Source organism: Pongo abelii, chromosome 3 (genome assembly GCF_028885655.2).
Source record: "Pongo abelii isolate AG06213 chromosome 3, NHGRI_mPonAbe1-v2.0_pri, whole genome shotgun sequence".
Taxonomy (NCBI): domain Eukaryota; kingdom Metazoa; phylum Chordata; class Mammalia; order Primates; family Hominidae; genus Pongo; species Pongo abelii.
The window spans coordinates 136,257,446-136,280,993 of NC_071988.2; the positions used below are offsets into that span (position 1 = coordinate 136,257,446).

General features: G+C 39.2%; 1 long non-coding RNA gene across 3 annotated transcripts in view; it reads right to left on the reverse strand.

Moving 5' to 3' along the window:
- LOC112133161 (uncharacterized) overlaps window positions 1-23,263 on the reverse strand; it is a 44,600-nt gene extending 21,337 nt beyond the window's left edge. For 2 of the 3 annotated variants that reach the window (XR_008524693.1, XR_008524692.2), the window contains exons 1-5: window positions 21,989-23,263; window positions 8,112-8,224; window positions 6,876-6,932; window positions 5,867-6,051; window positions 4,144-4,197 (exon numbers count right to left, since the gene is read on the reverse strand). This is a non-coding gene — a long non-coding RNA (uncharacterized LOC112133161). The remainder of the gene's footprint in view (window positions 1-4,143; window positions 4,198-5,866; window positions 6,052-6,875; window positions 6,933-8,111; window positions 8,225-21,988) is intronic. The other variant, XR_010139769.1, reaches the window with a different exon arrangement.
- Window positions 23,264-23,548: the final 285 nt, after the last annotated feature.

Below are 23,548 nucleotides of genomic sequence, written 5' to 3' on the forward strand. Positions count from 1 at the left end.
TCTTTCCATCTTATTTTTCTTCATTCTTCTGGAAGATTTCCATATGCAAGCAGTGATTCTAACCAACCACTTAGTCACGATGTTTATTGTGATCTTCAAATTCAATCACTTCCATCTCTATTTTGGTTTAATACACACTCCCATCTCAGCACACAGAAAGTTACCATATGAAAGCTCCCAACCCCCAAATTTTAAGGTTCTGTTCCACAATGCTTTCATTCATCTAACCCCCTTCTCTTCTAGCTTTCTAAATATTTTTTGCCCAGAATCCTTGCTGAACTGAGACCTTTAGTCACCCTGTCTTTCCCCTGTATTGACTACCTTCTCTATGCTTTGGACACTTTGAAGTTCATAACTTCCCACACTTTCTCTCCTAAATTCTTCATCCCATGTCTTTCTTTTGTTTATTTGTTTTTGTTTTTGTTTTGAGACAGAATCTCACTCTGTCACCCAGGCTGGAGTGCAGTGGCGCGATCTCGGCTCACTACAATCTACACCTCTCAGGTTCAAGCAATTCTCCTGCCTCAGCCTCCTGAGTACCAGGATTACAGTTGTCTGCCATTGCGCCCTGGTAATTTTTGTATTTTTAGTAGAAACAGGGTTTTGCTATCTTGGCCAGGCTGGTCTTAAACTCCTGACCTCAAATGATCCACCTGCCTCAGCCTCCCAAAGTGCTGGGATTACAGGTGGGAGGCACTGCACCTGCCCATGTCTTTCTTTTCTATGGTAGTTCCCAAACTGTCAGTCTTCCCCCTCACTTCATAAGCTCTCACATTGCTGCTGAGCAATGCCAGAGAAAATGTAACAACCACATGGCTGTTGGCAGTAAAAGTGCATGCTCACTGACTCAGGTCCTTCAGTCCAGATCAACAGAAAGCATTATTGGTCAGCTACTTCTCCCATTTCTGCTCTCCTTCTTCCAACTCCAACAAGTACCAAGACAATCTGCCACTCCTCTCATCTTACTTCCTGCTGACCTGGCTTTTTATTATCTGGTGCTATGCTTTACACTTCGGTGTGAAGTGTCCTCCCTTTATCATCGTTATTTCATTTTCACTTTCAGAAAAAGAACTGCCAATAATCTGAGTCCAATGCATCCCTTTGCTCCATTATCTCTTCATGTGTTGGCTTCTTTATAGCATATGAATACGGTTATCGCTTCCATTTGGGGAAAAAATTCCCTCCTTGACACTTTACATCATTATAATACCCAAACTTCTTTCTGGTTTTTTTTTTTTTTTGGCTTAAAAATCAAATTTCTTGAAAGCATAATTTATATGCATTCACTACATTTCCTCACATATCATTCACTTCTCATTTTCCAAGTATATTACTTCTGAACCCAAAATGCCCTCAAATATTTGGGGCCTTTGCTATGCCTAGAATGCCTGTTAGTCACCTCTTTTCACCCATAACCATACTCTGTATTAAGGAGTACTTACTACACTGCTTTGTAACTTCTTGTTTGTTTATGTCCTTTAACAAACACACAGGAGCCGTGTTTTTCAAAACTATAGTTTCCCTGATAAACACAGTGCCTGTATCGTAGCAGGTGGTAAAATCATATTAAAATGAATGACTAGACCACTACAGATAATAAAATTATAGTATATTATTCCTACGAATTCATAGAAATCTATCACTGAAAGGATGTTAAAATCATTTAACTTCCCAATTTTCTGATACACCCAAAAGTATTACCTCTGTTAGTTACTTACTAGTAACTTTATAAGATAATTTCCCTAAGTCTCCTCATAGGTAAACAGACTCTAGTCCAACACTATTCTGAAATGCATTTGTTCTAAGTACAGTTTTCAAACACACAAAGTGCATGGCACATTGTAAGTGAATGCTAATACACTAGACTGAGGAAGGTCACGGTGTGGTCATTTATTTAGATTATTTGATTCCTATCTTTGACGTACTTTAGAGCAGTTATGAATGAATGAATAATGAATGAGTGAGTGAGTAGAGGCTAGATTTACTGCCAATTGTAAAAAGTTCTAATCTTTCCCCACCTCATTTTATGTTATGAGTTGCAAATATCAAATAAGAAGAGAAAATGTTAAACCCTTTGCAATTTTGTGAGGGAGAATGAGAATGATAGGGGTCAGGTGTTATAATCAAAATAAAATGAATATGTTCCAAAGAAGGTTCTAATTTTATATGACTATACCAAGAAATAAAAGTTAAATTGATAAAGCATGAAAAAAATGTGCAGCACTGTTTGGGTTAATTCTGTCTCTTTTTATTTTCTCTGCATACTGGACTCTGTTCTATTTTTACTGCTCAGGCTATCAGTTTCCTAAAGCAGTTGAATAAGCCCCAGAGGACAAAGGTATCACTCTGAAGGGCGTGAGCTTTGCAGTAGAAAAGCTGTTGGTGTTCTGTTCTGTTGACTCAGTATCTCCTCAGATCAGATGAGTGAGAGAAACAGCCTGTCAGCAAATTTAGTGCTACTGCACACTCTCATGCCAAATCAAGCAGGTCCATAGTATCTCCAGAATTCCCTATATATGGATAATATCTCCAACTGGAAGGTAAAGCTGAAAACACCATTAACTGATCTACAGCAATTTTCTCACTTTTAAATATGGGTTTCTATACAAGAGTGTATGTGTGACCTCAGGCAATGATGAAATAGTTAATAGGATCCATGCTCCATAATATGTAACCTAAAGTATCCAACCCCATCATTTAAACAGAATCATACCCAAATGTCCAATGCCTAAAATAATAGGACTTTAAAATTAGAATTTGCAAACACAGTGGCACTGCAAGTTCCTGAAGCTTCAATGAAAATGAAATTACATCTATGTAGTATATTCTGTGAAATAGAAAATGCTCTAGTAAGTTTTAGAAAAAGTTTCAGCTATGAAAAACGGTGACACAGCCTTCCATAATGAAGGTTTTCTGCTTAAGCCTTAGATAGCCAAACAACTAAATTGACATTATATTTTCCTGGCTTTCAAATTATATAGGATTTTACTCTACGTTTCAAGTTCAGTAATATCAGGTCTGAGACTCTGTGTGGAGTCAATAAAATGAAGAACATTAAGTTGATTGTGGCTGTGCCTACTAAATATGCACCTTACAGGGACATTGTTTCCCCTTCAGACAGAATTTCATTGAAATATTTCAGAAAAATTGAATTCTATACTTACTAAAAGTTTCTATGAATTGTACTAGGATTTCTCACCATTAATAAATAACTGCATTAGTAACTTTGATTCTCAAGAAAATTATTCATCTTTCTGCAGGTAATGGAGTTTAATGAATCATCATTTGTTATACAATACCCTTTGTTTTATATGTTTAAAATAATTTTACCCTCCTGGTTTTCTCCACAAAGTTTCCAATTTCCATAATGGGTCTTTCTAATCACCTTCTCTGATTATAAAATTAAAAAGCAACAATCAAATACAATCAGAAAATTTCTACTATTTTAACATTTTTTCTGAAGTTATCTATTTACTACCAAATATATAAAGAATAGCTTAGTGCAGTTTTAAAAAGTAGACACTGACATTAAATTCAAAGTTTTTTTCAACCTAATATAGGAAATAAGAATGCACCATACAAATATAGTATACAGTAGAATGAGACTCATGCCATAAAAGCAGTTGCAAAAACATCATGACAATTTAAAAAAGGGAAAGATCATATATATCTGTATAGATGAGGGCAGGCTTCACAGAAAAAACAGATAGGATCTTTCAGGCAACCATTAGAAGAAAACATTTTAGTAAGAATGCAGGCAAAATACACACGGGTTTGATAATAATGGGTGTTTAGAGAAAGGAGTAAGTAGTTCAGCTTGCCTTAAACATAAAATACAAAGGTCAAAAATAAAGTTGAAATGAAATATTCTGAATATTTTATCATCAAAAATATAAAAATATAATAATATATTTCCCTCCATGGTCACCTGCATGTATATAAAATGCAATCTCTGGTTAATTTTCTGAGACACTCTCTCAGGAAAATTGTATTCATTGAGATACCAGGTTCTGATAACTTGTAATGGGGCAAGTATTTTTGACACTACACCTTTTAGAGTATGAGAAAAATTAAATACAATTATTCAGTGACACTTGGACAGTAATACAATGTTTAGAAATCCACTTGCATTTGGGCACCTACAGTGTTCATATAATTTGGCTCTGTTGCTGATAGTTGTCTCTTCAGTTTAGGTACCTAGTTTAAGGATCAGAAGACAATTAACAATTAATAACAAGCTCAAATGGCTTCCCTGTTATTGTTTCTATGGTATTAGCTGCTTGGTTCAGCTACTTTACATTAATACTGCTAAATCAAAACAAAGGTTAATAAACAAGAAGGAAAAGAACAAGGGTGTTTTTAAAAATCCACAGCATTTGGTTTTTTTCTTTGTTATATAATTATTTTCAAGGTTACAGAAGTGAGCAATTGCCTTACAAATATTCCAGTTTCTTAAATGATGTAAATGTCTCATGGATTAAGTCCATTTCAATCATTGGAAAAGGAAACTTTTACCCAGATGTATTGAAACTACGATAGAGAGAAACATAGATCCCAAAACCTATTTAATTTTTATCTCACTTTACATATTCAGACCAACTTTAAAAGCCGTGTTTTTATTTTGTAATTTTTTGGCTTGTTTTTCTAACATGTTTAGAAACACTTTGATAAATGAAGAAGAGGGTGTCAGTGTGTTAGATATATCCTAGAACTTTCTTTTTTAACTTCTCTAAATAATTAATAATTGGGATTTAAATATTATATGTTCATAAATGCCTTATCTTCCATTTTCCTACATAAGATTTATTTCAAAAAAACGTGGCTTGCTTTCGCTGGATTTTAAATTCCAAAAAGAAGCAAAACAAATGATAAATTTTTAAAAATGCCATCATACAATGATAATGTGTGGCAAAACAACCAATTACGTCTTACACAAAAGACTTCTTCCAGTTCCACTTATATTTCTCTTATCTTTAAAGATTATGAAAGAACAGTAAATGCCAACTTGTATATGACGATTTTCCTAAAAGTACACCATTACAATTGTGTTGATCTCATTTTGAAAATCTAAGAAGGAAAAGACACACTTCACTTGAGTACACGGATTTTGAATATAACATGTATTAGACACAGTTCTGGACTAGCCTTAGATATCTGGCCATAAGAATGTTTTCATTTGAGATATTGTTAATTTTTCCCCTAGGTAAGAAAAAAGCAATTGAGCCACCAATAAATAAATAAGCAGCTGCCTTCCTGAATCTAATAAAGGTTCTGCTAAAAAGTAAGCACCCAGTTTGATACAACAACCTTAGTTTCAAACTAAATTCAGCTAGCTTTTTATGGAAATGAGAAAAGAGTGACAATCATTACAAAAAATCTGAGCTATTCATTTATTTATTTACTTAAACAATTATTGAAAATTGACTATGTGCCTAGTATTGTTCTAGAGGATAAACCATAAGTTTAAGAACATGATTGCTTTATTTCATAAAAGGGTAACTATTGTTACTGTGGCATAATAAAAAATATATTTAGTCTCTGTCCTCTCATCTCCTTCTCCCTGCTTGTTTTCTGGCACAGAGTTCCTAAAACGCTTGGAATCTCCAAAATGATAAGTGTCTTTTTGTATGCTCATAAGATGCCTGGTATCAGGCCCTCCTGGATAGTCTCAGGATGGTGTTGGTTACCCCTCCTATGTGATTAGAGGGTTAGAACTTTTAGCCCCATCCCCTACCTCCAGGGAAGGGAGAGGGACTAGTATTGACTTAATCCCCCATGACCAGTTACTTAATCAATTATGACTCTATAACGAAGCCTCCGTAAAACACACACACACACATACGAGAACAAAGTTTGAAAAACTTACAGGTTGCTGAACACATGAAGGTGCTGGGAAGGTGGCATCGATGGTGAGAACACAGAAGCTCTGCACCTCTTCTCACACGACTTGCCCTATGTAACTCTTCATCTCACTGTTTACCTGTATCCTTTGTAATCTTGTTTATAGTAAACTGGTAAACATAACTGTTTGCCTAAGTTCTGCAACCTCTTCTGGAAAATGATCAAACACAAGGAGAGGGTTATGGGAACCTCCTGTTTGTAGCCAAGTCAGACAGAAGTTTTGGTGAGCCTGGAGACCCACCACTTGTGATTGGCATCTGAGGTAGGAGCCAGCCTTGTGGGCCTGAGCCCTTAATCTCTGGGGTCTGCACTAACTCAGGTTAGTACCAGAATTCAATTGAATCATAGGATGTGTGGCTGGTATTGGAGAATTTTCAGTGTGGCACAAAAATGCCACACATCTAATGTGTCAGAAGGAAGTGTTCTGGAAGTTTAAAGTTTTGCCCTAATAAAAGTGTTTTCTCTATTTCTAAGTAAGGAATTACTGATTACAATTGGGTTTACGTCGATTATCTCATTATGTTTTTAATCTAATTACCACATCTATTTTTGTTTCCTTACCCTCCTTTCCTTCATTTGTATTACTCAGTGTATCTTATTACTAATTTTTGAAGTATTTTTATTTTCTCCTTTTTAACAACATTTTTGAAATGATTACCCTAGAAATTTTCAGATGAATTCTTAAATACAAATGACCTGGTTTGGGTAATTTCTTCACACATGTGCATCGGTTAGAACCCAACTGAAGGCTCAGTGTTCCTTTGCAGGTCTCTGTAGCCCTCTCTTTCTGAAGCTATCTGCTCTCTAGTATCCCTTCTGGTGAGTTCTAGACTTCTTGCCTCCTCTCCCTGCCTGAATTCTAACTTCATCGCTTCAACTCAAAGAGACTGCAGGCTGTACCTGGCTTCATTCTCCCTCCTCCGTGGCGTGGAAATTTTCTCCAGGCAGTAAACTAGGATAAGCATGGGGCTTACCTTATTTGTTTCCCCACTGTTAGGAATGAGTATTCTGAACTTTTTGATGCTCCGTGTCTGAAAAACATTGTTTTTTCCATTGTTAAAGGTGATAACAGTACATCCAGGCCCAGTTACTCATCCTATTTGGAGGTAGAGGTCTCCCAGCGTGTTGTTTTCTTTTTAAAACTTTTTTAGTATTTGCTTATACATATATATATATATATACACACATACACTGGCCACCTTTTTACTGTTAATCTACTTGTCTGTATGTTCTAAGTGAATATATTTTGTGAACAACACAGGTCTGTTTTTATCCAATCTGAAAATCTCTGCCTTGTAATTGGAGTGTTTAGACTATTTATAATTCATGTAATTATCGATATTATTAGATTTACATCTAGTACCCTATTTGTTTTCTATTTGTCTCATCTATTCTTTGTTCATTTCTTATCTTTGTTTTACTTCTTTAGATTGTGTCTATTTTGTCACTCAATTTTATCATCACAAATGGCTCATTCACTTTATCTTTTTTATTTTTCGGTTGGCCAATGGGTTACAATATAACAATTTCATATTATTACAATTTATTTTCAAATAATATTATATGACTTTGCATATAGCATAAGAAACTCATAACAGTATATTTTCATTTTTCTCCTCTGTCTTTCATGGTACTACTGTAATACTTTTTACTTCTATATATATATTATAAAGTACACAGTAAATTGTTATTTTTAAGCTATCAATATTTTTTACATAGATCAAATAATGAGAAGAAAAACTCTTGTATGTTTATTTATATTTTTACCATTGCTAATTTTGTGTGTGTGTGTGTGTGTGTGTGTGTGTGTGTGTTTAGATCCCAATTTCACTCTGGTAACATTTTCCTATTCCCTAAGTCTTTGGACTGAATTTTGCTTCACTACCCACCCCTACCCAGTTGTATATATGGACGTTCTAACTCCCAGTACATATCAGAATGTTACTGATAGTTGCAGGAAACAGACAAATTCGTAGGTAGACAGGGGCAGGTCCCTGGTGAAACCCAACCTTCAAGCCAGAAGACAGCCTGAAGCCTGCAAACTGGGCTGCCAGTCCCAGGTAGTATCTGCAACCTGGATTGAGAACTTCCTCAATGCCTTTTAGCCAACCAAATGGTGCTTTTTCCAGGCCCACCAATGGATCAATCAGCATGCACTCCCCCTTGCTGAGTCCATAAAAACCCCAGACTCAGCCACATGTTGGGACTACCTGCCTTCAGGTAGAGTGAGAACTGTTCTGTCACTCAGTAAAATTCTTCTCTGCCTTGCTTACTCTCTGGTTGTCCATGTAACCTCATTCTTCTTGGGACAAGAACCCAGAACCTGCCAAACAGAACATGGGAAAGGAACTGTAACACTGTACCCCTCCTGCTCTCTGACAGTGCCAGGCAGCCACCCCACATGACAGGAAGTGGCAGCAGGGCTGGGCCAGCCCATGAGACCTGGGCCAGAGTGGGGCAGTGGGACCAAACCAGCTGTAATAATAACAAGATGAAACACCCTCCCACCCCATTTGCCACACTGAGGACAGAAGAAATGAACAAGCTGTGAAATGCTCAGGCTCCATGGTTGCTGGCATCTCCAAGTTTTCGGGCACTACGATGTTTCCCTCATCCAGATACCAGCGCCTAAGGCAGAAGCCATTTGCAGTATTCCTGGTCCAGCTGCAGCCTCACACAGAGCCTGAACCTGTGCCAGCACATGGAGCTGCCCACCTCACCACAGTAGCTGGCACTCTTGGCTGTGTGCTGTGGCCAGACCCTGAACTCACTCACTCACATGCCCCTCACTGCTCTGTGCCTGGCTCACCCTCAGTGGGCATGGGATCTAGGCTGGTAATGTGGGCTGAGTGCAGCTGTCAGGCTGAGTGGGTGGAGTAAGCCCAGCGGATATGAGTGAAACTTGAGCAGAAGCACCACCTGCCACAGAGGTTTCCGGCTGGCAAAGTGGCACCCAAAGGATCCTGTGTCATTACTACAGTTGGAGATAGGACCTTCAAAGAGGTAATTAAGTTTAAATGAAGTCAATGAGCAGGCCCTAATCTAATATGATTGGTGTCCTTATAGAAACAGAAATACCAGAGATGTATGCACACAGAGAAAAAGCTGCGTGATGGCACAGCAAGAAGGTGGCCATTTTGGAAGCCAAGATAGAAGTATTAGAAGAAACCAAACCTGCTGACAGCTAGGTCTTGGACTTCTAGCCTCCAGAACTGTTAGAAAATAAATTCTATTGTTTAAGCCACTCAGTCTATGATGTTTTGTTATGGCAGTCTTAGCAAACTGATACACTAGGAATTTCCTTTAATAGTGTTTGACATGCATATCTGCTGGAGATTAATCTCACTATCTTTGTATGTATGAAAAATTTTCGCTTCATTGTTGAAAGATATTTTTGCTGGTAAGGAATTGTGGGTGGACTTTTTTCTTAAGTACTTTAAGACTGTTGTTTCGTTGTCCTATGGCTTGCATTAGTTTGTTATTATCCATGCTTCTCTGTATAAAATGTTTCTTTTCCTCTGGCTGTTTTTAAGATATTTCTTTTCATCACTGGTTTTAAGCAATTTGTGATGTCCCTTGGTGAAGTTTTCTTTGTGTTAATACCCCTTGGGGTTTGCTGAACTTCTTGGACATGGAAATTTATATTTTATATCAAATTTAGAAAATTATCAGCATTATTGTCTTTTCTATACTTTCCCCTTTTTCTAGACCTCTAATTATGTTTGTTAGGCTACTTGATAACGTAATTGATATGCTGTTTAATCCTTGAGGTGTTAATTTTTTTCTCTTACATCACTTTGAAATGTTTCCATGCTATGTCTTTAACATCATTGATCTTCTGCAGTGTCTAATCTGCTATTAATGTCTTCCTACTTTGGATTTTTAAATATCTTCCATTTCTTTCCTCATCGTGATTGTATTTCCCTCTATCTTGTTGAACATATGGAGCATGTTTTAAAAGCTATTTTAACATTCTTATTTTTTAATTTGATTGCCCTATTTTTTGCGGGTCTTCTATTGATTGATTTTTTTCCTCTGAATTATTAATAATATATTTCTGTTTCTTTGCATACCTGTTAACTTTTTTGGGTCAAATACATTGAATATAGTATGATTCTGATTGCTGTACATTATATATAATACGATTCTGATTGCTGTCTGATGAGAACACAAAATAATCCCCAGTCCTGTTGTGCTCCAGAAATTAGTTGGCCTATAACTTCCTGGTGTTTTTTTTTTTCTTTTTCTTTCTTTTTTTTTTTTTTTTTGTTGTTTTTTCCCTCCAGTCTTGGGTAATTTCCTCTTGTGAATATACTGATCAGTACTTATGCAGGAAACTCTTATGTAGATTTCTAGAACTCACTCTGTGTGCAGTTCCAGCCTCTCTGATATTCTGAAATGAAATTCTAGCTCCTTGTCCTCCTCAAATATCGGGTTATTTCCCTTCTACTCATTAAGATTGCCAGGCTCTGTTGTGTTCCCCCTCCCTGTGCTGTGGCCTGTAAACAAACTGTAGATGGTAAGCTGAGGAAATCAAATGAGTCATCGTGTATATTTTTCTTCTATCACAGACCACAGTTTTATATCGCCTATTGTCCAATGGCCAAAAGCCCCTGTTTTATATATTTTGGCAACATATAAAAGAAGATCTGTAGCTGATTTAGAAGATAAATAAATATCAACCAGACATGAATAAAGTAGAGTATGAGACTTTGTGTTTCCCATTGGGGGAGGAGGAAAAACATGTCTTTGGTTGTGCAAGGTATGGTTGTTTCAGGTTAGGAAGAAGCATGTTGTTACTAATTTTATCTGGAAGTTATACATGGAAAAAAAGGCAGTTATAAATTCTGAGTTGACAAAGTTGATAAAATATTGGAATGTGTAGGCAATGTAGAATTACATATCATATATATGCTATATATTTCCACTTGGAAAGCTGATTTTTCCAAAGAGCAAGCCATTAATAGATTAATAGCTTCCTCTCAGCCTAAAGAACTTTTTCATTTTTTCCATAAGGGCTAGCACATTTAAAGTATTAAGAGATTTGGCATCATCAGCTTTCACCTTTTCATGTGGGAATTTAAGATAATGAAAACAAGTAATAGTCTCCAGGTACCACTAAAGACAATAAAAATAGCAGGCCATTATATTAACAGTTAAAATTTTCCTCTAAAGAAAACAAGAAACTTGAACAGTTTTACTGGTCATCCAAAATTTCCAAGAGCAAATCATTCAATTCTTAAAAAAAACTTCTAAGAATAGAAAAAGTAGAAAACTTTCTCTCATTTTATGATGTTTAATATCACAACAAAACCAACAGGAACAGTATGATAAGCAAAACTTACAAGTTCTTTTCACTCATGAATAAAGATGTCAAATCCCTCAAATTACCAATAAACACAAACCAACACTGCATATAAAAAAAGACATTATGATCAAATTAGTTTTATGCCAGAAAAAGGCAAATATGGTTTAATATAAAATCCAAAAAATTTATTCACTACATTTACACTTTAATATCATCATATCAATAGATGTAAATGCACAGATGTAATAAAATTATAATTTAATATTCCAGCTTTAGAATAACAACAAACAAAAACAAAAAATCTAACTACTTGATATCTTAAAAAAATGCTCACTAAAATCTTGGATCAAAGATATTTAAAAATCATAAACTATGAAAAAATATCAAAATGAAAATACTGCATAGTTAATAATGTGATGAAAGCTTTATTTAGAGGTAAATTAATACACACACATACACACAACACACACATCTAGACCAACTTAAATATCTAGACAGTTACAGGTTAACAATATTTGTTAGCTTTACCTTGAAAAATAGCACAAATTATTTATAATAGAAAGGTGATGTTAGAATAATAGCATTTTTCTAAAAGTCATATTCAGTCTATAAACTTTGTGGAAGAATCACAGTGGCACTCAGCTATTTGTCTATAAAAAAAGCTGAAACAAATCCAATTTTAAAAATTAAAAAATATAAAAGCAAAGAAAGTAGGTTAGTCAGATATGCTTATTTTAACATATCTTTCTGTATTGTTTAGCTAGATGACTGAACAAAATATTTCTATTTTTTGGCTAAATTACTGTGAGAAAGCCAAGTAATCCCTTTCAGGAGGCATTACAGGGTAATTAATTAACTTTAACAAATTATGATCAAATCATTAACCTTGTGAACGTAAGGTCAGATAGTCTTCATACAATTTTAGAGAAAAAACCCTAAAGAGAAAGATTTCTTTTGTTATGCTACTATGTAGAAATAAACTACTAAAGAAATACAAGAAAAAAGAAATATTTTTCACTAGGTTTTTCTTGGACAGCCAACTAAAAGCATAATTTGAAAATGATAATTCTAAAATTCAATCACTGTTGTTGTTTTTTTTTTTTTTTTTTGACTCGAGTCTCTCTGTCACCCAGGCTGGAGTGCAGTGGCGCGATCTTGGCACACTGCAACCTCTGCCTCCCGAGTTGAAGTGATTCTCCTGTCTCAACTTCCCAAGCAGCTGAGATTACTGGTGCCTGCTACCAACCCTGGCTAAGTTTTGTATTTTTAGAAGAGACGAGCTCCTAATACAGGAACAGACAACCAAAGTTTCACCATGTTGGCCAGGCTGGTCTCAAACTCCTGATCTCAGGTGATCCGCCTGCCTCGACCTCCCAAAGTGCTAGGATTAGAGGATTAGAGGCATAAGCCACCACACCCGGCTGGATGTGATTTTTTTTTTTTTAAAGTAATTCTGGTATAATCTGACTATTTTATGTGTTAATTCTCTCACTTCATTGTCGCAAGTGCTAAGAGAGCAAATGAAATATGGGCACATCAGATAACTTCTAGTTAGTATTCTATCATATCTACTCACTTAAAATTAAGTAGAAACACCCATACTTGTTTTAAATTCTGATTCAAAGTGATGAGGATTTCGGAAATAGTAGGAATGACATGGGCATAGGCCACTCAAGCAGGCTTGAGGTCTGATCCAAGACCTGCGATTTCTTTTCCAAATGTGTAACTTTATTCAATCATATAATTTTACTTAGATCTTCCCCATGTTAAGGCTCAGATCTTCCCCTTAGTGAGTGAATAAATGTAACCCAAATGTGTAAGGCTTCTTGTGAAGATCAGTTAAGTCAACTATAGTTTATTAAGTTTCTTCTATGTTGTAGACAGGTTAGCATGAAATAGTATATTAGATACTCTTGGCACATAGTAGGTGTTTTATACATAGAAATTAGGAAATTATAATGTTGTTTTGTTCTAGTAATGTCCTGCCATTGTAAGGATAGAATGCAAATTCATGTTTAAGGAAGAAACAGAATAATTTTTCACAGCTATTATTTGCCAATTCTTTAAAATATAAAAATAAATACATTAGATTGTTATAGCAATTGTCTAACAAAAACCTAATTTAAAAAATAAAATCCCCTGGGTACAGTAACATCTCAGACTTTACCACTATACAATTCATCTATGAAACCGAAAAGTATTTGTACTCCAAAAGCTATTGAAATATAAAATATTAATTTACAAAATAAAATCCCGGCTCCATTTTTGTGTTTAATTAGAATCATATGGTTGATGATTTCATAAGACATACAGAAGAAAATATTTCCTTGTTTAAGTAATTTTAGCCTATTAATGCACTTAATTAGAAAATTTGTTATTATTTCAACTACTCTCAAAATTTGCTGACACAATTTTCATTCACTTTGTGATTTTAGACACTTACAAGCACAATGTTGGAAAATAGTTCTTTGCTTTAGGATTGAGATCATGAAAATGAACTGCTAAGCTTTTTATTTTCTTCTTTTTTGGTGGGAGAATAACCAAAAAATTATCAAAACTCAGGCTTAATTGTATAGAAAGAAATTATTATATTACACATTTATCCCTTATTGCCAGGTAAGTTTTAAACTTCTCTTGTATATTCTTTCTTAAAAAATATTCATATATATATATATATATATATATATATATATATATATATAGACATGGGGTCTCACTGTGTTGCCCAGGCTGGAGTGCAGTGGTGGGATCTCAGCTTACTGCAATCTCTGCCTCCCAGGCTCAGGAGATCCTCCTACCTCAGCCTCCCTAGTAGCTGGGACCACAGACGTGCACCACCAAGCCAGGCTAATTTTTTTGTATTTTTGTAAACAGAATTTTGCCATGTTGCTCAAGCTGGTCTCGAACTCCTGACCTCAAATGATCTGCCCACCTCAGTCTCCCAAAGTGCTCGGATTACAGGCATGAGCCACTGTACTCCAGCCTGTATTGCATATTCTTGATATTTGCAGGTAAACCACATCATTTATGAATTTTGATGTATGCATATGACAGAAAAATTAAAAACAAACAAAAGTGGTTTAAACAACATATAAGTTTCTCTTATTTTATGCAAAAGAAATCCAGATTTGGACAGTGGAAGCATGTCCACAGTGTGATTAGAGGCCAGACTTTCTTCTTTCTCCTCTGCAGCCCTTGCACATGGTTTCTTCAAGGTTACTTCATGGTATTAGATGGATTCTGAAGCTCCTGAAATCACTTTCATGAAAGCACAAAAATAAGAATAAAGAAGAGAAAAGCAAAATGGGGACTTTCTGGAGATACAACACAGTGCTTAATATTTCATTGAACAAAAGTCATATGGCCACAGAAAGCTGCAAGAGAGTCTTTTATTCTAGGTATCAATGTACTTAATGGAACCTGAGTTCTGATACTAATATTTTTTGGAATAAGGTAGCTCTTCCTCCCACTATTTGGCATGATTTGGTTTTTTTCAGTGCTGTAGAAATTCTTTGAAACCCGTATGCTGGGATTAGCGATGGAAAACACACTGCAAAAAGTTTCAGATAGATGCAGATTAAGGCCATTTTATAGATTTGGTTGGAAGAAAACAAGAAAGTTCTTCTCTGACTGTTTCTATTTCCTCATTAGAATATGACTGCCCATATGTAGAATGCCCACTTAAAGCTCATGATGGTCCCTTTAAGTAAAAACCAGTCAGCTTACTCATGTGATATTTCTTTCCAGCCACAGAAGTTTCTTCTGTCTTCATGTTAGAAAGTGAATTACTCATTAAAAATTTGGTTTGTCAGAGAATTACCACAGGAAGTGGCAGATGTAGAGAAATTAAGGATATTTGCAAACAAGGTTTTTTAATGAGTGATGGTAGTGTGGAACCATATAATCTAATGTGGTTTAAAAGGAAAACTAATATACAAGGAGACAGTATGGTAATGAGAAAGTCGCGAGGTCAAGGAATTGGTCCTCAATGAAGTTGAGGAATTATTTCAGCAACGGTACTTTTGCAAGTGAGATAGAAAAGTAAAAGACAATCATTGTAAAGCAATATGGTTGAAATACAGATGCTGTAGTTGGCATAGTTTCTAGAAGAGAAGCATCTAGAATGTTGTTGGGGTTCAGTCAGGCTGGTGGGGAAAATATTAGAGATAGTTACAGACATAGACACAAATCTTCTTGGAAGACCAAGAAGTTTGCATAACTTTGGTAACAGATATGGTTAAAGACAATCTGATCTTAACCTTTAGTTAAATAAAGTAGAGTAGTAACAAAGGAATGTGGGGTAGTTAACTAGCTAGCTTGTTTACTCATGTGGTCTTAAGACTAACCTTTGATGTACCACAGGTGCTTAAGTGCTTTTTACTTGGGAAGTCCACAATGTCAATTACCATCTAATGGTGTTGACTCAAGACTTTGTTAATTAATCTTACTGAATAAATGTGAGTCTCATCAGCTGATCGGGCCATAGTTGCAACTGTTCACAATACTCAGCAGGGAGTTTGTAAATGGCTTGGACACTCAGCTGGACTGGCAAAGCAGATTATCTGTGTGTCAGTGTACTTTATTCATCCATCGCTGGGTTAGGGTCTGCAGGCAGACCCCGGCAGCTGGTGCCCCTGTGTGAGGAGTGCTACCACAGGATGTGACCATGGGGATGATTTGTTGAGATGGAGATGGCAGTAAATGTTATTTAAAATGAAGAGGGCAAATCATGCATTACCAGCCTGTTGAATAGGTCTTCCTCTTGGATTTTGAATTCAATAAAAATGCTGATAGACAGGTAGATGTAGAAAACAAAACTGGTGGATCAGGAATTATAAAGTCAGATTGGGTAGAACTGGCTAGTGCAGAAGAACAAAAAAAAACCTCTGTTTGAGAAGGCTACAAAGAAAGCAATCTCCTCACATCCTCAGAAGATTTTGAAGTGTCAGTTGGGACAAAGGAACTGGAGGGAATTTACAGAGAAGACACAGAATATACAGGAACATACTGATCGTAGAACAGTATTTCAAGGACGTGATAGGGTTTGGAGAAGAATGGTGGGAACAGAAGAGGATATCATTTTCTAGGCATCAATCTACATTGAGTTTGTAAAAACACTGACTGATATCTGTAGTTTTTAGAACAGCAATACCACACAAAAAGAGAAACACAAAACTCATTATGTTGTTCCCAGGAACTGTGGATATGTGTGTGTCCATTAGTCCCCGAACAGAGTGGAAGGGTTTATAAAATAGGGAAGCATTGATGGAAGGGAGTAAATAGAAGAATATCGAAAGAAGTATGAAGATGAGAGTATAGGTGCTACTGCATGATCACAGTGGCGGTGATGATATAGATGGTGATGGGAAACAAGACAGAAGCAATTATTTGTAGGAGGTGGGCATTCTGCATCAGGGTCTAGCTTTGTCATCTGATCTGTCTTTGGCACTGATAACTTCTGCTTAATACTTTCAAGCACATTCTCTTTCCTTATTTTGTTATCAAAAGATTCTCCAAAATATTATATTTGACATTTCTGCTCTAATCTTACTATAACATAGTGGTAAAGATTTCAGTTTTCAGAACCAAAAAGATCTGGGTTTGTATCATAATTTTCCTATTTATTGGCTATGTGACCTTGTCATGTTGCTTAACCTCTAGACAGTAATATGGGGATAATATCACCTACCTCATAACTTTATCCTGAAAGTCATTGTGAAATGCCTAGCACAAAATGTGGTATACAGTAGTTGGTCATGTTAATTTTTATTAGCTGTTACTATTCTAGCCTAAGCCCTTTTTATGTTGATATCTCAGCAAGCTATTTGAATTCTCTGCTTCTATACATTATTACCTGATTCCCAGAATTCTGAAGAGATTACTTTTCTAAAATTTTGCTTTCGTTTTATCACTCTCCTGGTTCTGGTAGTGGAATAATTTACTGATATTGTGTCTGGAATTGGGGGGTTCTTGGTCTCGCTGACTTCAAGAATGAAGCTGCGGCCCCTTGCGGTGAGTGTTACAGTTCTTAAAGATGGTGTGTCTGGAGTTTGTTCCTTCAGATGTTCAGATGTGTCCAGAGTTTCTTCCTTCTGGTGGATTCATGGTCTCGCTGGCTTCAGGAGTGAAGCTGCAGACCTTCGCGGTGAGTGTTACAGCTCATAAAGGCGGCGTGGACCCAAAGAGTCAAAGAGTCAGCAGCAGCAAGATTTATTACAAAGAGCAAAAGAACAAAGCTTCCACAGCATGGAAGGGGACCCGAGTGGGTTGCTGCTGCTAGCTCGGGTGGCCTGCTTTTATTCCCTTATCTGGCCCCACCTACATCCTGCTGATTGGTCCATTTTAAAGAGAGCTGATTGGTCCATTTTACAGAGAGCTGATTGGTCCATTTTGACAGAGCACTGATTGGTGCGTTTACAAACCTTTAGCTAGATACAGAGTGCTGATTGGTGCGTTTACAAACCCTTAGCTAGACAGAAAAGTTCTCCAGGTCCCCCACCAGACCCAGAAGCCCAGCCAGCTTCACCTCTCAATGGCACTCACTGTGGGACTTTGCGGCACCTAGCCCGGGCACTCCGGCAGCCCACAGGGAGCTCATCCCCCAATCAAGCTCAGCAGGCGCCAGCCGGCTGCACCAAATGCAGGGCCTGTGGAGCCAACGCCCACCTGGAACACGCGCCGGCCCACAAGTGCTGCATGCAGCCCCGGCTCCTGCCCGTGCCTCTCCCTCCACACCTCCCTGTGAGCAGAGGGAGCTGGCTCTGGCCTCGGCCAACCCCAGAGAGGGGCCCCCACAGTGCAGCGGTGGGCTGAAGGGCTCCTCGAGCATGGCCAGAGCGGTTGCCGAGGCCAAGGAGGTGCCAAGAGTGAGCGAGGGCTGCTAGCATGTTGTCACCTCTTAATCTCCCCTCTAAACAGGACACCCCAACTGCTGTTGGGAATTTAGCCAGTGACCACTCTAGCTACTTCCTGCTGGATGGGGTGAAGAAGGGGCCCTGCAGTTGTAGTGTCCACCAGAGGGGAACTCTTTAGGCCAGTGGAAGGGCCAGTGGGTCGGTCCAGGGGTCCTCAGTAGAAGTTGTTAGTTGAGGTCATTTGGGGCTCCATTTGTAAGACCATCTGTAGCTTGACGGCCTCGATTCCAGAGGAAACAAATTTGACAAGCAGGTTAAAAATACAGGGTCCAAAGGTGAGTAACAGCAAGATGGCTGCCATAGGACCTAGAAAGGGGAGAAGCCATGTTGCCCAACTCCCGAGGTTGGTATAAAAGTTTGAAAGGCATTGTCTGATTTCAGAAGCCTTTTCCTGTAAACACCGGGTGGCATCTTGTACTATCCCTGACTGGTTAGTGTAAAAACAACGCTCTTGCCCTAAGAAGGTGCAGAGTCCTCCTTTCTCAGCAGTGACGAGGTCTAGGCCTCGGCGGTTTTGGAGAGTGACTACTGCTAAAGAGTCTATTTGGGATTGTAGAGTAAGGATAGATTTCGTTATTTCTTACAAACTGTCTGAGAAATCCTTTGAGTGTGTGTGGTAGTAGGATAATGAAGTAGATAAACTGGCTATTCAGATTCCTGTAGCAGTAGCCATTCCTAACCCTATAAGTAGGGGTATTAGTTGTATGGCCCTGCGCTGATGTACTTGAGCTTTGAGGGGCACTGATAGGGCCTGATTTGGACTAGGTGGCCATTTTTTGCTCTTCCAAATTCTCCTTCTAATGCCCAGACTTCAGAGTTGATTCCCTCCTCAAGTAGGGGACAACATGGGTAACTTGTTCCCCATATTCAGGTAGATAATAGCTCCAGCTTGGCTAATATGTCCCTCCCTAGTAAGGATGTGGGACTTTCAGGCATAACAAGAAAGGCATGTGAAAAGAGCAAAGTTTCCTAATTACAACTGAGGAGGTGGGAGAAATACCTGATACAGGCTGTCCCAGGATTCCTTGGATGGTAATGGACCTTGAGGACAGTTATCCAGGACAGGAGATTAGCACTGAGAAAGCCACACCAGTGTCCAGAGGAAGTCAATTTCCTGGCCCTCAATGATTAAATGTACCCAGGTCTCAGTGAGGGTGATGACATGAGCTGGCGCTTGCCCCAGACACCCTCGGTCCTGTTATTAGATCATCTGGTTGGGTGCTTCTGATCCAGAGAAACTTTGTCCTCTGGGGCAGTGTACCGTCTAGTGATTGTCTCGGCATAGTGGACATGGATGAGGGGGCGGCGTGTTTCTCATTGGAGAATCTTTTTAAAAGTGTTCTTGTAAACCACACTGATAACAAGCCCTACTGGGTGATTGGTCTGCTCCATTTTCTGTCCTTTCTGAACCACCAAGGTTTGTTTGTCTGAGGGACATGACTAAGGCTGTGGCCTTTCTCTGATCTCGCTTTTCCTTTTGGGCCTGTTCCTCTTGGTCCCTATTATAGAACACTGAGGTTGCTAGGTTCAATAATTTCTCCAAATTCTATTCAGGGCCCAGGGCTTACTTTTGGAGCTTTCTCCGATATCTGTGGCTGATTGGATAATAAACTTATCTCTTAAAATCAATTGACCCTCAAGTGATTTGGGTGACAGGAGAATATATTTTCTTAAGGCCTCCTGTAGCCACTCAAGGAAGGTGAAGGATTTTCTTCCATTCTCTGAGTTATGGTGGACATCACTGAATAATTCGTGGGCTTTTTCCTAATTCTCCTGTGTCCTTCTAGAACACAGGTCAACAGATGTTTACGACTCCAGTCCCCACGATCTGAGTCAAGGTCCCAGTGGGGATCCATACTGGGGACATCTTGCTGACCGGTAAAGAATTTGTCCCTTTCTTCAGCTGTCATTCTATCATTTACTTGACTAAGATACCAGGTATCTCCAAACTCTCGGGCTACAGCTAAAGCTCCATTCTTTTCATTAAAGGCCAGGGTTTGATCTAACAGTAGCATGTCATCTCTCCAAGCGAGGTCGAAGGTTTGCCTAGACGCTGTAGGACATCTATGTACCTATCAGGATCATCTGAAAACTTCCCCAGGTCTGCATTGATCTGCTTTAATTCAGAGAGGGAGAAGGGGACATGTACCCGGGTTGGGCCAAATTCCCCTCCCCCTACAGCTTGAAGGGGACATAACTGATAGCCTGGGGGGTTTTGTGGTCCTTTGGAGATCTCTTTGCCTATTTCCTTCTGGGCGGGGGAGATTAGAGGAGGCTTATCATTAATAGGAAGGGGAGCTATAGGGAGGCTAGGATATGGGTGTAAACTGAGAGGTCCTCCTGTGGGATGTAAATTGCAAGCTTTCCGTAGTTGTGTATTCTCCTTCAGTGAAAAGAAAGCTTGGACATAAGGTATTTCACTCCATCTGCCTTCCCTCTTACAGAAAAGGTCAAGCTGCAGGATAGTATTGTAATTTATACTTCCCTCAGGTGGCCATTTTTTGCTATCAGAGGGAGAATATTGGGGCCAGGCCGTAGTGCAGAAAAAAATGAGCTGCCTCTTTTTCAGGGTTTGTGGGTCAAATTGGTCCCAATGGCTTAGGATGCATTTCAAGGGTGAGCCTGTTGATGTCTGAGTGTTTCCCATCTGAAGACAAAACCGCCCATGGTTTTGGTTTGTTTTACTTCTTCCCCTGCCCAAGAACCTGCAACGGTCCCTGGACCTTGCTGATCAGAATAGTTGCGCTCACCAATGCAGCAGCAGAAGCAACCCTGCCCAAGAACCCACAACAGTCCTTGGACCCTGCTGATCAGAATAGTTGCGCTCACCAATGCAGCAGCAGAAACACTAGTTTTCCTCCAAGACCACAAGGAGGACTGAGGAAGGTTGGATTTAGTGGCCCTTGCCGACACGTTCTCGAAAACCTGCACCCTTGCCTGTCCTCCTAGACCACAAAGAGGACCAAGAAAAATCGTATTTAGTGGCCCTTACCGATGCATTCTTGAAAACCTGTTAGAGTCCTAAGCATTCTCCTGTTAGTATTGGGACCTTACCCATGTCCTATAAAGATGTTATGCCCCCAAAATGAAGTGGAGGGCCATACCGAGGGAGGGAAAGTATCTCCAGCATTGGAAGAGTGATGCCTTTTGTCCTTACTTATACAAATAGGAAGGATACAATTTCTGAGGCTCCCCATATCCTAGCTTTAGGAATAGCTTTTGTTAGGCCTGTGGGTCTGAGGAGGGATCCTAAAATTCCAGATAGTATCCCCTACAACGGGGCTTTGGGCAAAAATTATGTCTTTCTGATTGGGGAGCCTGGGTGCCTAAAGAAGGTAATAGAGTCCTGGAGTTTGTACTAGAAATCATTCTTACAGGAGAAACTAGAAAAGCACCAGAGACAGGGAGTGTTTTTTTAGAAGTGGGATTAGCCTCGGAGAAGAGAGGCAAGAGGAAGTTTGTCTGGCAGGCGTTAGGACCCAGGGGCCAAGGGTCAGGATAGATTGGATAGATGGGCGAATCTCGCTTGGGCGACATGACTTTGAGAGTTCCCCTCATGGCCACAGGGACAACCAACTTGTTGTTGGGACCCCAGAGCTGAATGGCTTTCCTCTCTGTCAACTCTCAGCTTAGCCCAGAAGTAAAGGAAAAGCAGAAAACTGGTTCCAGGCAAACCAATACTCTCAACTCCGAAGAGTCGGGGGTTGTTAGAGAGCCCCTTCCCAGAAAGCTTGACACCCATGTCTTTAATCCGGCAGCCGCACTAATTGCTTCTACCTGGCTGACAGGTGCCTGGTATTTGGCCCCTGAATTCTAAGGAAAAATAGGACAGAATAGCAAACAAAAGGGGTCCAATGGTACTCACCACTTGGTGCTAGGCGATAGTCTCACTGCTTGGCAATAGGCAACAGACTTACCGCTTGGTGATAGGCAATAGTCTCACTGCTTTGCGATAGTCTCACTGCTTGGCGATAGGCGATAGTCCCACCAGAGTTGCCAAAATGTGTCCGGAATTGGTGGGTTCTTGGTCTCGCTGACTTCAAGAATGAAGCTGCGGCCCCTCGCAGTGAGGGTTACAGTTCTTAAAGATGGTGTGTCTGGAGTTTGTTCCTTCAAATGTTCAGATGCATCCAGAGTTTCTTCCTTCTGGTGGGTTCGCAGTCTCGCTGGCTTCAGGAATGAAGCTGCAGACCTTCGTGGTGAGTGTTACAGCTCATAAAGTCAGTGCAGACCCAAAGAGTGAGCAGCAGCAAGATTTATTGCGAAGAGCAAAAGAACAAAGCTTCCACAGCGTGGAAGGGGACCCAATCGGGTTGCCGCTGCTGGCTTGGGTGGTCGCTGCTGGCTTGAGTGGCTGGCTTTCATTCCGTTATCTGGCCCCACCTACATCCTGCTGATTGGTCCATTTTACAGAGAGCTGATTGGTCCATTTTACAGAGAGCTGATTGGTCCGTTTTGACAGAGCACTGATTGGTGCATTTACAAACCTTTAGCTAGACGCAGAGTGCTGATTGGTGTGTTTACAAACCCTTAGCTAGACAGAAAAGTTCTCCAGGTCCCTCCCCAACCCAGAAGCCCAGCTGGCTTCACCTCTCAATGGCACTTGCTGTGGGACTTTGGGGCATCTAGCCCAGGCACTCCGGCAGCCCAGAGGGAGCTCATCCCCCAATCAAGCCCAGTAGGTGCTGGCCGGCTGTGCCCAGTGCAGGGCCTGCTGAGCCCGCACGCATCTGGAACCCAGCTCCCCGGCTCCCGCCCATGCCTCTCTCTCCACACCTCCTGGCAAGCAGATGGAGCCAGCTCCGGTCTTGGCCAGTCCCAGAGAGCATCCCCCATAGTGTAGCGGCGGGCTGAAGGGCTCCTTGAGTGCGGTCAGAGCGGACGCCGAGGCCAAGGAGATGCTGAGAATGAGCGAGGGCTGCTAGCATGTTGTCGCCTCTCAATATCTCCTGCCTGAAATCCAGAATTCAGATCTGTGTTTACTGGAGATGCTCAGTGTACTGAAAATAGTAAATAATTTGGAACCAAAAAGAACTGGATTCCAAGCCAGGCTTGACTGCTTACTAGTTGTTGTGCCTTTGGTATTTCTAATATTTATAAGCATTAATTTCCTCACCTACAAAATTGGGATAAACATTGAATTTCTACAGCCTGTAGTGATGTTTAAATAAAATAATATAAAATGCTTGGCACATATTAGACAGAAAAAAACATTATATTTCTATAACTTGGCCCTATTCGTATCCAAATTTAACATAAATGGATTTAGACCTTTCCAAAACATCTTTACATAAACATGATTAGATTATTCCATTGTACTACAAGAGTTTATGTATTTCTCTCATTTATTGGCTTAAAAGTTATTTTTAAAAGTAATTTATGATATTTGTTTTCTTTACCCCATTTTGAAAGCTCTTGTATCCAA